Source organism: Amblyomma maculatum, chromosome 10 (genome assembly GCF_055883805.1).
Source record: "Amblyomma maculatum isolate TAMU_Amacu chromosome 10, ASM5588380v1, whole genome shotgun sequence".
Taxonomy (NCBI): Eukaryota; Metazoa; Arthropoda; class Arachnida; order Ixodida; family Ixodidae; genus Amblyomma; species Amblyomma maculatum.
Window position 1 is genome coordinate 1,455,069 of NC_139353.1, and position 6,663 is coordinate 1,461,731.

The window sequence follows — 6,663 nt, forward strand, 5'->3', positions numbered from 1 at the left end:
GTTCTGGTGTCGCCGCCGCCATCGCGCCGGTTCCTGCTGCTGCCCTGCTGACCTGCAGTCGCTTTCATCGTCCCGTCCTTTGGCTAGGACGTGACATTTGGTGGAGTCGTCGTGTACGAATCCCATGCAGCGCAGCCCTACACGTAATTCGAGCCCGTTCTTAAGTCCAGGCCGAATTTTCTAGAATCTGTTGCAGTACCTGAAAGCCGCGCTAGTCAACGTCAACAAGGCCAAGCTCCGGAATTCGGACTCTTGCCCGAGGGGAAGACTGCCAGGGCTAACATCACCATGGCCTTCCAGCGGCGGCAGAAAACTGACAGTGCGGCTGCTAAGCGGATCATCTACGTGCCGGTGACCCTAAGGATTGTCACACCGTTTCGTGGCGATGGCCTGGATGATGTTGAAGACTTCGTTTAACATTACGAACGGGTTGCGCGCCACAACGGATGGACCCCCGAAAAGTGCCTTCGGAATATCTACTTCTCTCTGGAGGGAACGGCACGCTACTGGTTCGAGAACCACGAGGCTTCGTTGACCTCTTGGGAACTCTGTAAAAACGAATTGGTGCGCACGTTTGCCAACCAGCACCGGCGACAGCACGCCGAAGAGCTCCTTCACGCTCGAATTCAGGACCCTGCCGAAAGTGTGAGAAGCTTTGTAGAGGACGTGCTGCGCCTAAATGCTCGCGCCGACCCACAGGCTACTGAGGACGAAAAAGTGCGCGCCTTGATGCGGGGCGTCCGAAACTAGATATTTGGTGGACTTATACGCGATCCGTCGATTGCAATAGCCAGTTTTGTAACCGAAGCGACTAACATTAAGCGCGCACTGGCCACAAGAACAAACCCCTACCAGCGGCTGGGCACTTACCCCAACGTCTCGAGCCTTGCCTCGTCTGGCTATAGTGGTGCTGGCCTCACCGACGTCCGCGAATTCATTCGAGAAATCGTGCCCGAAGAGCTCCGGAAGTTTTTTCCCAGCTCCTGGGCAGCCTTCACCACTATCCATCGCTACGGCCGTTCGTGAGGAAATGCGACAGGCACTCACACCGGAAGCTATCTCTATTGGGCCAATGGTTGCTGCTGCAGAACAACAGCCGGCTGAAAGTTATGCTGCCGTTCTCCGTCGGCCTCCGCCCGTACCTCACCAGTACTAACGGACTACGGATTCTCGGCCTCGACGCATTGAATTCCTGGCGCAGCATGTCACATACTCTGAGCCGCGGAGACGACGAAAAGCCGTCATCTGGAGAACTGCGGACAGCCGACCGTTGGGTTTCCACTGTGGTGAACCTGACCACAAGTACCGCCGCTGCCCATACCGAGATCTCTGCCTGCGAGGATTCAGCCGGAGCGACCGGCTACCTCATTACGGTGAACAACCCCGAGAAATCCAGGAGTATCTTCGAGGCACTTCATCCCCGATGCGAACAGATGACCGTGAATATCTTCGACGCTCTTCATCGCCGATGCAAACCGATGACCGTGTATCCCGCTCACACTCGCCACGCTGCCCTCCCACGCCTCCTCACGGGTCTCGCTGTGAGAGCTTGTCTCCTCTTCCTCGTCGGGAATACTGAGTGCGTCCACGCCTGGAGGTGGCGCTGCCGAATTCGGCCGAAAGAAAGAGCCTCCACGTACTTTTGACATCACGAACAACGGCACACGCGGAAACGAAAATGGTTTAGCGGCCTCTAGTAATGCAGGCGTTATTATCGACGGTCACGCGTTCATTGCCCTCGCTGACACTGGCGCCGATTTCTCGGCGTTTAGCTTAAAGTTATGTCGCCGACTTCGCAAGGTGACCACCCAGTGGGATGGGCCTCCGATACGAACCGCAAGAGGTCACCTCGTCGTTCCGGTGCCCGCGTGCTGTGCGATGTCAGTGCACGTTAAAGAACCCCAGGTGGTAGAAATTTCCGGAGTCCTCCACTACGGCGTCTCCATAGCCCGAGCCGCTTTGGGACGTTAAACCCCCCAAACCAACCAACCAAGTTGAAAAATGCACCGCCCGCGTCGAAACTCACTGTGAGACATGTCCCGCCAAATTTGTTACCTTAGAGAATTGCTCCAAGGATGTTATTCTCGGAATGGACTTTCTTCGTGAATATGGCGCAGTCATCGATATAGGGCAGAATAAGTTGACTCTCCGAGCACGTTCTTCATCGCCGAGGTTCCGTAGAGCCACCTCAGTTGCGCTTAAAGTTGATGACGAAGCATGTGAACTTGCCACCGCTCTCGACAGTATTTCTACCTGTTCGAGCCGACACCTCCGCATGTGGGGAAGGCCTCCTGGAAGGAAGTGTACAAATGTTGCTTTCGAAGGGAATTGGTGTTGCGAGAGGAATAGCCGATGTTCAGGAAGGACGTGCCAGCATCTTAGTGACGAACTTTAGGAACGAGCCGCAGCACGTGGCAAAAGTGGCAGTTATAGCTCATATAGAAGAGATAAGTGAAGCTCGTGAGGCTGTTGCGTTGCCTAGCTGAGAGGGATATTCCACCAGACCCGCACGAGGAAGAAAAACCCTTGCAACTGAACACCGAGGAAAAACTTGAGTCATCCCAGACACGCGAATTACTCGAACTTTTACATCGTTACCGCGAATGTTTTTCAACGACATCCAGAGTTTGCCAAATGCCCGTCGCGAAACAGAATTATTGTCGATGGCGCGGCCCACCCGATTCGCCAACCACCGTACCGAGTTTCCCTGAAGGAAAGATAAGCAATACAGGAACAAGTGCTGGAAATGCTACATGACGATGTCATCCAGCCTTCAAACAGTCCGTGGGCCGCACCTGTTGTGCTGGTAAAGAAAAACGACAGGGCGCTTCAGTTCTGTGTGGACTACAGGCGACTCAAAAAGGTGACAAAAAAGGACGTATATCCACTGCCGCTAATCGGCGACACCCTAGATCGGCTTCGTCACGCCCGCTATTTTTCGGCTATCGATTTGAAAAGTGGATACTCGCAGATCGAAGTGGATGAGCGAGACCGAGAGAAGACTGCGTTTATAACACCGGATGGCCTTTATGAGTTCAAGGTAATGCCGTTTGGCTTATATGTGACAGCGCCCGCGACATTTCAACGCGTCATGGACATTGTGCTCGCCGGACTGAAGTGGCAGACGTGTCTAGGTTATCTGGATGACGTTGTCGTCTTTTCAAGCACCTTCGCTGACCATCTTGTGCGCCTCGAAGTGGTTCTTAGTTCTATACGGAACGTCGGACTCACACTCAAGCCTTCCAAATGCCGGTTCGCATATAGTAAGCTGAAGGTTCTTGGGTATATAGTCAGCCACAGAGGCGTGAAGCCAGGGCCGGCTTGCACGATAAAGTCCGAGCTAAGTCCAGACTTAAATGGTGTCTTTAGAAAGACCAAGCTTATTTAAGACGGCTCGTGTTCCGAACGTCGAACGCTTCGGGTTCATGTTCACCAGAGTGGCTTCCCAGAACGGCCTCAGCAACCACTTGGGGCATTTTTCCTCGTAACACAATCTTAAGCCGCAAAAAGCAATGGCACGGATTTTACACAACGCAAAATTGACGGAATGTGTACATCTTACAGCAGGGACAGTGCCAGCGCATCCCTGTATTTCCCTAATTTCTCTGCTTAGACACCTGGCGTCCTTGTCTCTTAACCAAGACAGCACTAGAGTCGTAATCATACAAGCGACTTATACAAGTCAGGACTGAAGCCCAGTCTTCACTCCAGTCTTAAGCGGCCATGCTAGTAGCCTATTCTTTAGACTCCAGTTAAGTCTGGACTTAGCTAAGACAGTCTTAAGATTGTTTTGTGCAAGCGGGCCCAGATCTCGAGAAAACAGCGGCCGTGGCATCCTTCCCGCCGCCGTTGGACAAGAAAACTATCAGAAGCTTTCTTGGTATCTGCTCTTACTTCAGACGTTTCGTTCGCAACTTCGCTCAGATCGCAGCGCCACTTATCCACTTTACGAAAGACAGCGTCGACTTTGTGTGGAACGACGAACAAGATTTAGCATTCAGGCAACTAAAGCAAGCCCTTTTATCCTCACCTATGTTAGGCCATTTCGATCAAAATGCCGACACCGAACTGCACACGGACGCCAGCAACAAAGGACTAGGGGCGGTGCTGGTACAATTCAAGGTTGGAGCTGAGCGGGTTATTGCGTACGCAAGCCGAACTCTTTCCAAGGCGGGAGGCAATTACTCAACCACAGAAAAAGAGTGCCTGGCCGTCATCTGGGCTATAACCAAGTTTTAGCCCTATCTGTACGGCCGCCCGTTTCGTGTGGTCACCGACCACCATCCGCTGTGCTTGGCTAGCCAATATTAAGGATCCTACGGGCAGGCTTGCGAGGTGGAGCCTTCGGCTACAGGAGTACGAAGTCACGATCGCACATGAATCCGAAAGAAGACATGATAATGCTGACTGCTTGTCTCGAGCACCCGTGGGACCATCGTCAGGAGGCGCAGAGGATGAGGAAGACAGCTTCCTTGGGGCCTTGAATCCGGAAAATATGGCAGATCGCAACGACATAATCTACAGCTTCGTCAACTGATGGTGTGTCTCGCAGGATACGAAGGTGGGGACCTCGGGTTTTCCGGCGTATTCTACCTGCATTTAAGATCCGGAATGGTGTGTCAACATTAGCTTAATATACGGCTTGCTGAGTTCTTCAGTAATTCAGACGAATCTAATCCTGACTTACTATGGTAATGTGTGCCAAACATCTTTTTTTTTTCAGATTCTCTCTTGTACGGCACGGAGCGCTTGGGGCACCAGACAAAGTTGTAAGGCTGCCATTCCTCCACCCAGGCATTTACATAAAAATGTGCATTGCGGGAAGCTTCCAGCAGAAAATAAGAGAGCAGGGATCGGCTAAGTCCAGTTGCGTTTATCTATTACACAAGTATACAGATTTATATAATGGTTGTCTAAGCAAACATCTATCAAGACAGCTTGACTAGGTTCAGAACTCCGCGTTACAAAAGCCCATAGTTTTGACGACCAGCCTATAAATATAAAAATAAGAAGCTAGTATATTGTCACGTGGTGGTGACAAGGTCGATGACACAAATGAAGAGTCGGTGATTGCACTGATAAACTCTTTATTGGGCTGACTTGCGCCCGCAAAAGAACTAAGCAACTCGGCGGCGGCGATAGCAACAAACGTGCTCGTCGATCGTGAGCAAAGAACTGCCCGTCACACAGGTCAACGCTCAATTTAAAGGCTGCTCAGGACAATCTAGATAACGTAGCAACTGCTACAAGCAGAAGCTGGAACATTGAAGAAAGACGCATGAGTGGCCGAAATCTTCGAGACAGATCTCGGTGCATCTTGCGCTACAACGAAACTGATAAAGGTGCGACTCGCGACATAGAGCATTAACAAACAAAGAATACAAAACTGATATGCGATCCAGAACCAGAGTGATAAGGCCGTATGCCGGCGGCTGTTAAAAAAAAAACAAGTACAGTTTTGAAGGTTTCGCGTCAATATAGAAATATCGATCTTGATGGAAACAGTAACGAATTTATGCAGCGGACAAAGAAACAAAATCTTTGAAGAACACTTCTAGAGAATACATGTAAAACCGCCAATAGAAAGTAAATGTCTTACTTCGAGAAAAAAGACAGTTAAGAAATCGACAATATAACAGTAATATTTGCCCCGCCGGGGTGATGCAGTGTTAAGACGGCCGACTACTGTGCCGGAGTACCCGGGTTTGAACCCGACCGCGGCGGCTGCGTTTCGCTGGAGGTAGAACGATGAGGCGTACGTCATTGTGCTGTGCGATGTCAGCGCACGTTAAAGATCCCCAGGTGGTTGAAATTACTCCGTAGCCCTTCACTACGGCTCGTCTTCCTGGCCCTACTGGGCTGGGACGGTAGGTCAGCGCCGCTTGAGGCGGGGGCTAGCCAGCCACCAAATTTTTATCTGTTGTACGCCGTCATTGCACCCGCCAGCGCTTAGGTTGTGGACGACGGCTGTTGCGGCGCTCGTCTTTCTCTCCCTATTCTTTTTTTTTTTCTCTACTTTCTCTCTTCTGTCTGCACGAGGCAGCGGAGGTGGCTCAGCTGCCCCGCCGGGGTGGTGCAGTGGTAAGACGGCCGACTACTGTGCCGGAGCACCCGGGCTCGAACCCGACCTCGGCGGCTGCGTTTCGCTGGAGGTAGAACGATGAGGCGTCCGTGTGCTGTGCGATGTCAGCGCACGTTAAAGATCCCCAGGTGGTCGAAATTACTCCGTATCCCTCCACTAAGGCTCCTCTTTCTCTCTTTCCACTTTCACCCCCATCTTCCTCCCTTCCCTTACGGCGCGGTTGCGGTGTCCACAGAAAACAAGTGAGACAGTTACCGCGCCTTTCCCTTCCTATAAATAAATCAATAAATCAGGTGGCTCAGCTACAGAGCCAGTAGCAGGCCCGTGCATTTTATTTTTCTTCTTCCTACAGCCCCAACAACAGAAACAGGTTTGACAGATACTTTAAGAATAATAGTTGTACTGTTTTGATTATGGTACGGGAAAGTTGCGGATGAGTGTCGATAAAAAATATTGATAGGGCACTTCGAAACGTTTGCTTTAAAGAAGATTAGCTTCGGTTGGATAGGGTATCGGGTTTTAATCAAAAGACCACTCTTACGTAACGCGAAGGCTTTTACAAAGTAGAACGAAAAAAAGCG

General features: G+C 51.2%; 1 pseudogene; it reads left to right on the top strand.

Moving 5' to 3' along the window:
• Positions 1-288: 288 nt before the first annotated feature.
• LOC146175355 (uncharacterized) lies at positions 289-1,579 on the top strand (annotated as a pseudogene).
• The last annotated feature ends 5,084 nt before the right edge of the window (positions 1,580-6,663 follow it).